The following is an 8,390-nucleotide window of genomic DNA, read 5'->3' as shown; positions in this document are numbered from 1 at the left end:
CTCCTTCCTTCCTTCCCTCCTTCCTTCCTTCCTTCCTTTCTTTTTTGGTGGGGGGGTTGGGGAGGATCAGAATCAGACCTCTTCTATTTTTCATTCCATAAACCCTGGCATTATTTCAAGTTTTTTAGTATCTAAGGTGTATATTTTATTTTTGTATTGTCCTAGTTTTTAAATTATATCAGTCTGAAAAGTTTGGCCTTTTCTCATGGGGAAACAAGTGGAACTGTTCTTCAGAATAAACATCCTACTTGATTCCTCCCCCTCCCACCTCAGGCTTGTTTAACTTTCAGGCTTTCTTCTTAATGTATCTTCTGAGAATTTCTTTCAAGGGAGCTCTTTATTATCTGAATGGTTTGAGCTACAAGAACTGCCATTTTGAAACAAGGGGACAGTGGATGGTTTTTGTTCCTATGAAATGTGTACAAACTGGATCTACAGACAGATTTAAACTGGACCAGGAGATACTGAAGTAGCCCGTCCAGATGTGCTCTGCAGTGTTTGCTAACATTCTGGGTCAGTAACGGCGGCGGATGGATGCCCATGTCTGCCTGCCGAGCAGACGGCAGTGCTTCGGGGGCGGGGAGGGTGCTGTTTGTGCTGAGCCAGTCCTGGTTGAGGGATAGAGTTTGGCTGATGTGTTCTTTTCTTGTCAAGCCTCTTTCTAGGAATTTTATTGTTTTTGGTTTTTGTCTTTTTAAGAAAAAAATACATACATAGTTTTCTAAATGTATCATGTCTTCATTAACAAAAGAAAGTACACATGATGTTTACTAAACTTGTTTACTATTTTAAATTTTTATTTTTAGTAACCCAGGTTCTTGAATTTTTCAAGACAATTTTTTTTTCTTAGCTTGGGTAAAGTTCTAGGGAGAATAACTAAATAAGCCACAATTTTGTGTGTGAAAAGACAGTTTCCTGTCCAGGTCTTCTGTTGGTCAAAGGGTGGGAGTCAGGGTGCCCCAGCAGCAGAGGACTCAGTGTCCCTGTGCGTGCTGGCCTCCAGCTCCTGTGCTCACGTGTACAGACCTGAGATATCACTGCATTTTCTACTTACTGGAGCTGTTCAAGCAATAGTATTTGAAACACTAGCCTCGTTAATAAAAGTCTGCCCCATTGCTAATGTGCAGATACTGAGTCCGCTCTCATTTCTTGCCAGCACTGCCTTAGGCAGAAAGTGATATCTAGGTGTCCCCAAAATGAATAATTATAAAGGCAGTGTTTATTAAAATACACTTCATTTCCAAAATTGAGCTATCAGCTGCAAAAGTTTGTATATGTTTTTGGGGAAGACCCTGTATTTTTCTTTCATTGACATCCCAGTTTGCTACAGTGACAGAACTTAACGCTTAGTCTTTGGATCTCTCTCTCTCTCTCTCTCCCTCCCTCCCTCCCTCTCCTTCCTCCCCTCTCTCCTCCCTCCTATATATAAATTTAATGCACTGTCCAGATGAAATGTCCTAGTTGTCATTATGATTAAGGGGCCAATTTTGCAGAGGTATTATTCTGTTCCTCTGCCGGCAAATTTTACGTCCTCTGCCCACCTGTTCCTGCTACATTAAGTAGCAGCTGGTGATGACACTAGAACAGTTTCTGCGATTGCATGTTGAATGTGGAGGTGAAAGATGGGCTGCCAGGGGTGATCTTGGACCTGTTGTTTTGCTGCCATAATATTCTAGACTGTCCTAAGCCTTTTGGGACTGTATCTTTTGTCAAAAACCTGAACCCACACAAAACATCTTGAGTAGCTTTTCCCTGCTGTTATAAATTCTGTCACATTGTTAAATTCCAAATTTATTTTTCAGCCTAGTCACTGTTTACAGTTGTCTGCTAAAGCCTGAAATATTGTCTGTGCTGTGGTGTATGAGCATTGCCAGTTTATATTTATTGCAGTGAAGAAACTGAAAACATTGAAATCGTGGTCATGTCCACGTTCTTGAGTCTGTGTGGGTGCATGTGGGAGAGGTGAGTTGGGTCTCTTGAAAGGAGGCTTTTGGAGCGGGGTCTCCCAGCTTCTTGGCGTTCCTGCGTGGGGAGCACTGCTGCTGGCGGACTGCACCTCCCGGCGCGGGCCTGTGATTCCGCTTTGGCAGAGTCTCATTGACCAGTGAACTCATTCTGTTGTAGTGCATATTTCAATATAAATGTAAACATTTCACTTAAATGTGCTGTCTTTGTGCCTCCTTTATCATGTTTGAAGGGAGAAATAAAGGGGTGGGGTTTTTTCCTTCCTGCTCACAAGCCAGTTGGATACTTAGATTATCCTGCTGCTTTTCTGTGTGAACGCACCAACCCGACCCTCAGTCATCTCCTGAGGGTGAGGCTGGTAGGGTGGGATGAGCAGATACAGGGACCCTAAGTAGATATATGGGAAAATTTAAAATGTTTCAGGTTGGTTAAGAATATCTGTTAGTTAAAAACAGAATTAACTTTTAAACAATTAATTGGTCTTTTGACTCTCATTTCAATCTTTAGAATTTATTCACATTTAAATGTCTCAGTTTGCACTGTTTCTCCATTTCTCACACTAATAATTACGAGTTTTCTGCTTCACAATGGAATATTGCATAATGTGGCTTTGGAGCCCAGGACAGGAAACTTGAACACAGTTCTCATCTACTTCCCTCGCCTCCCCAAGCCGAAACGCCCCACGTGCAGCCTCTGTAGAGTGTCATGACTAGAACAAGGTTCAGTTGCTCAACTGACCATCAGGGCCTGTCCTGATGACTAACCACACCCACCCAGCAGTAAGTACAGAAATTGCTATGTCATATCATGTTCTTAGCAGCTGAATCTGTCCGGTTTCGGTAACATTTACCTTTATCGCTCTTAAGTGCAGCGATGCTATTGGTCACTATGGCTTACTCGTGGGAGAGGACATAATTGGGAGATATTAAACTGAGGCGTTTTTGTTTTTCTCTTTGCCCTCCCCCCATATCTAATCACACCAAGTTCCTCCCACCCCTCGCCTTTGTGAGCTACTTGCAGATTCGCTAAGATCACAGAGCAGCGGGAAAGCCCTGCGTCCTGGCTTTGCTGACTGTGTCCACACTCTGCCCTGGGACCTGCTCCGGGGCTGCAGCAGTGTGGCAGGAGGGAACGCCCCTACCACAGCTACTTGGGGAAAACTGACAAAACCAGCAGGAGAATCCAAATACTTTTTCCCAGCCAGGATGGGTAAAATGTTGGTTTTTTAATCTTCACCCAAGGACATACTGAGAGAGAGAAGCATTGATGTAATAGAGAAATATCAATCTGTTGCCTTCTGCACACATACCTACCAGGGATCAAACCTGCAACCGAGGTATGTGTCCTGACAGGGAATTGGACCAGCAGCCTTTTGGTGTACAGGACGATGCTCATTTTATTTAGCCACACTTGCTGGGCTGATGGGTGAAATCTTTAACTCAGCTACATATTTTTCTGTAGTCACGAAGCAAAGATCTTAAATGTTTCACTAAACAGTCTTTTTTGTTTTTTAATATTTTTAATTTTTTCCTTAGGAAGGGAGAGGGAGAAACATTAATATGAAAGAGAAACTGATCACTTGCCTCCCTTACATGGCCTTGACAGGCTGAAGCAGTGACCTTTCAGTGCACACTCCACCAACTGAGCCATACTGGCCAGGACCACCATCCTTTTTTGGGCCTGGTTTTATGTTATACCTCTTGCATTTTGCTTACTTGCTGGCATATTTTAGTTCAACCCAGCACATCAAAATACAGGGTGGGGCAAAAGTAGATTTATAGGTGTTCATGTGAAAAATAATGCAATCCTACATAATAAAAGGCTAATATGCAATTTGTCCCCTCGACTGGAAGTTCAACCGGGAGTTTGACCAGGGGGCGGGGCCGGCTGGCCAACTGCCCACAGCCCCTCCCCCTGGCTGGCCCAACTAATTGGGATGAGCTGGCTGGACCCTACCTGTGCACGAATTTGTGCACCAGGCCTCTATATATAAAAGCCAAGTGATCGTCCAACTGATGGCTATGACATGCAATGACCACCAGTGGGTAGATGCTCAGCATAGCGACTGCTGAGCTGCAGTGACTTGGTAGCTGCAGTTCTCTGGTGACTCACCCTGGAACCAGAGAGGAAGGAGCCTGATTCCAGGGTGTGTCACCTGACAACTTCCTTCTCGCAATCTGGGATTCCTCAGGGATGTCGGAGAGCTGATTTTGGCCCAATCTCCACAGGCCAGGCTAAGGAACCCCACCTGCCGGAGGTACCCCATTCACTTCACAGGCGCTCTTCGAGCCACAGCACTTGCAGCTGGCTGGGGAGGGACCACAGGAGGCTGGCCCCAGGGCATGTCTGGCCTGTTTGCCCAGTCCCGGCCCCTGCCAGAGATTAATTTCCTTTCAATATGCACAAATCCATGCACCATGCACTAGGGCACTAATGAGTAAACTTTCATGAACTCATTATTGTATAATAAACCTACTTTTGTCCTACCCTGTATGTGTCAAAAGACACCATATAGAAATATATTTTACACACTGATCAAGCTTCAACAGCACACCTGTAAAGAATTCATGACTCAGTGTATTGCAGCATGCTCACTGATAACCACTGATAGCCAAGATATTAAATACAATGTCCTCTCCATGACCTGGCCCTCTTCAGTTCATATCTTCGACCCCTTACTTTGAACCTTCTTGCCAATAGTATTGAACTTTGAGTATGCCTTTGCCCCAGAGAGCCACCACCATCTGGAATATGCTCCACCTACTCATCTTTTAAGAATTCCTCAGGGACACCTCCTGGAGTGTTTTCTGATTTCTCTTTCCAGCACTGATCTGAACTAGTAGGTCTCTCTCATCTCTGAGTTCCCATAATACCTTGTGTAAATATATATATTTTTTTTTTCTTTATTTTTTTTTACTATGCTTTTATTGATTTTAGAGAGAGAAAGGGAGAGGGATAGAGAGGTAGAAATGTTGATGGGCTGCTTCCTGCACACCCCTACTGGGGATTGAGCCCACATGCTGGGCACATGCCCTGACCAGGAATCAATCCAGGGACCTCTTGGTTCATGGGCCGACACTCAAACACTGACCCACACCGGCCGGGCCTTGTATAAATCTTTTATCATGGGACTTATCACTCTATTATATGCTTACCTCTTTAAACTGCTAGATAATGAATTACATAAGAACAGAGAATGGCCCACCAGTGTGGCTCAGTGGTTTAGCGTCAACCCATGACCTAGGAGGTTAAGGTTTGATTCCTGGTCAGGGCACATGCCTTGGTTTTGGGCTTAATCCCCAATCGGGGGGGAGGGGGCAGTGTGTGGGAGGCAGCCGATGAGGATTCTCTCTCAATGTTTCCATTTCTCTCTCCCTCTCCCTTCCTCTCTCTGAAATAACTTTTTTTTTTAAGGGACAATGTGTTTTAAGCATCTTTGTGTTCTCAGCACCTAGCTTAGTAATTAGTACAAACTAGTCACTGAATGAATGGAGGAATTAACAGGGGATTGCTTTGTTCATGCTCTTCTAGGCAATAACTGTCAGAATTGAAACGAGAATACAAATTTTGACTACAGTTCCTGCTTTTTCAATGGTACATGCTTCTGCTTGTGAGAAACAATAAACATTTGTGCTAGTGATAAGGGCAAAGGAAATTCACTTGAGAATAACAAGAAAGGTGCAGTAAGACCTATTACAAAAATTTTGAGACATTTTCTGGAATTTTTGTAGTTTCACTAGATGGAATTAATACAGATAGTTCTATAGGAAAAGTGAAGCTAGAAGAAAAAGCTTGGCTGGTTCAGAGGAACAGAGGTATGGTGAATAAGAAAATAACCTTGGGGAAGGTTCTGAGGACCAGTGAGAGACAAGAAGCTATAGGATGTGGCTGTATCTGAGCGTGAAGAGAGGGGACTCTATTATGGAGAACAACTGGGAATAAACTAGGTAGCTGCGCATGATCTTTATTTTTCTTTTGTGTTAACCCTCACCTGAGGCTATTTTTCCATTGATTTTTAGAGAGAGTGGAAGGGAGAAGGAGAGCAACATCAATGTGAGAGAGACATATGGATTGTTTGCCTCCTGCACTTGCCCTGACCAAGGCCTGGATCAAGCCCGCAACTGAGGTATGTGCCCTTTGACCAGAATCAAACTCTAGATCATTCCGGGGGCCGACATTCTATCCACTCAGGCAGGCGGCTGGGGCTCCGCAGGATCTTCAGATACGACCAGAGAGGAGCAGTATCTAAAAGGCTCCCAGCGGCACCTTCTGATTTCTAGCTGGAGACCCATGCTTGCTTGAAACAGGAGGATGGCTGGCTCACTGTTATCAGTGATCTTTGGAGACACAGATTGAGTTGATCAATTATTTATCTGCTTGTTTTCAGTAACCTGATGACCAGCTTCGTTTTCTGGAAAGCTCTGACGGTGGTTCCATCACATGGCCACAGGGAAGCAGGCGCAGGGCCTGCATCTCTATCCCGGTGGGATGGGAAAGCGGGTTTAGGAAATGGAAAGTGGCTGATGTCCCCTGCGGAAAGTCCCGCCCGTTTAGTCAGAACTGCTCTCTCTTGGCTCATCTACTCTTGACAGTCGTTCAGGATGACGAATGCCACTGAGTCCAGCTCTGCGATGTGGCATTCCGGGAGTGGAGAGGAGACCTGGCTCCTAAAGGCTCAGAAGGTTTGATTTGCCCGGCTGGCGTGGCTCAGCGGCTGAGCATCGACCCAGGAACAGAGATCATGGTTTGATTCCAGGTCAGGGCACATGCCTGGGTTCCAGGCTCCATCCCCAGGGAGGGGCACGCAGGAGGTAGCCATTCGATGATGTTTTTCTCATGGATGTCTATCTCTGAAAAATAATAAACTGAAATAAAATTTTAATAAAAAGTTTGATTTGCCAGGACCGGTTTGGCTCAGTGGATAGAGCGTCAGCCTGCGGACTGAAAGGTCCCGGGTTCGATTCCGGTCAAGGGCATGTACCTTGGTTGTGGACATATCCCCGGTAGGGGGTGTGCAAGAGGCAGCTGATCGATGATTCTCTCTCATCGATGTTTCTAACTCTCTCTTCCTCTCTCTGAAAAATCAATAAAATATATATATTTTTTAAAGTTTGATTTGCCTAAGATGTGCAATGCAGGGCTTGGAGCCTACACCTTTCTGATAAAGTCCTTTTCCCACAATACCATGAAGCTGTGTGGCCTGTTTGAGACCTTATCCCCCAAAAGACAGTTCACTCTGTCTCTTCAGCTGATTCCCAATCTCTGTGCATCCACTGTCCACAGCTCTTGAAGGGAAGGTACAAGGCAGCCTGGGAAACGTGAACTTGCAGGGCGGGAAGGAGTGCTGCCCTCTCACCACCAGGGCAGCCTGTGCCCAGGGTATTTTTATTTGAGCTCCAAATAGATAAACTGAGCCCTTTTTATGGCCACAGTGAAAGCAGGGAACTTCAAGTCCTTTTTTCCCCAGAGGGGTTGGTTTTCTCTGGGTTAAAGTTAACCATCACTTTATTTTAAAGTGCGGTTTGGTTCTGCCCCCCACCCACAAGCATAGCCACTCCTAACCCCAGGCTCCTGAATGATTGAGGGGATGCAGCTGGCCCGTTTACTGTGCCTCTGACTGTGCCCTGCTCTTCCCCCGCCTGCAGGTGGTCTGACAGCCCCTGACAGGGAAAGCTTTTCCTCGGTCCTCTTGCTCCAACCTTGAGATCCTGTGGCTGAGAAGGAGCCAGACCCCTGCAAAGCTGGGAACCCCGTCAGCGGCCTGCTGAAGGGTCCATTTCCTAGGTCCTTGTTCTACTCTGGCTGGGAAGGACGGCCCCAGGGAACAGCCTTGTGGCCTCCCTGCCCCCTCCCCAGGGCTGGCGCTGGGCTTTTACATAATGTGGGAGAATGCAGCTTGGACCTGCACAGAGGGCCAGGGAGCTTCCTGAGGCCTTGCCTTCCTTTGAGGCGGAGCACTGCCCTTTTATGTTGATGCTACAGGCAACAAAAAGGCTTTCTCTCCGCTCAGGGCTGCCAGAGCTCAGAAAGGGCCTATTCACAACTGGGTTGCTCGCTGTTCCCTGCGTGGGGGGTGGGAGAGCCGGGCTGAAGAAAGGCCTACCCCTTGAAAACAGGAAGGAAAGCTCTGGGGTTGCTGCCCTCCTATCTGAATACTCCTGGTGCTGAGGATTCAAAAGCTAGGACGGTGAGGTTTTGCAAAAGGGCAGACCTAGGAAATGGGACCCTTCAGCAGGCCGCTGACAGGGTTCCCAGCTTTGCATGGGTCTGGCTCCTCAGCCACAGGATCTCAAGGTTGGAGCAAGAGGGCCAAAAAAAAGCTTCCCCTGTCAGGGGCTGTTAGATGACCTGCAGGGGGAAGAGCAGGGCACAGTAAGAGGCACAGTAAACGGGCCAGCTGCATCCCATCTAGGTTTATTTGAATA

Source organism: Pipistrellus hanaki, assembly GCF_964339955.1.
Source record: "Pipistrellus hanaki genome assembly, chromosome: 9".
In the NCBI taxonomy this organism is placed as follows: Eukaryota; Metazoa; Chordata; class Mammalia; order Chiroptera; family Vespertilionidae; genus Pipistrellus; species Pipistrellus hanaki.
Note: the sequence above shows the minus strand (reverse complement) of the source record.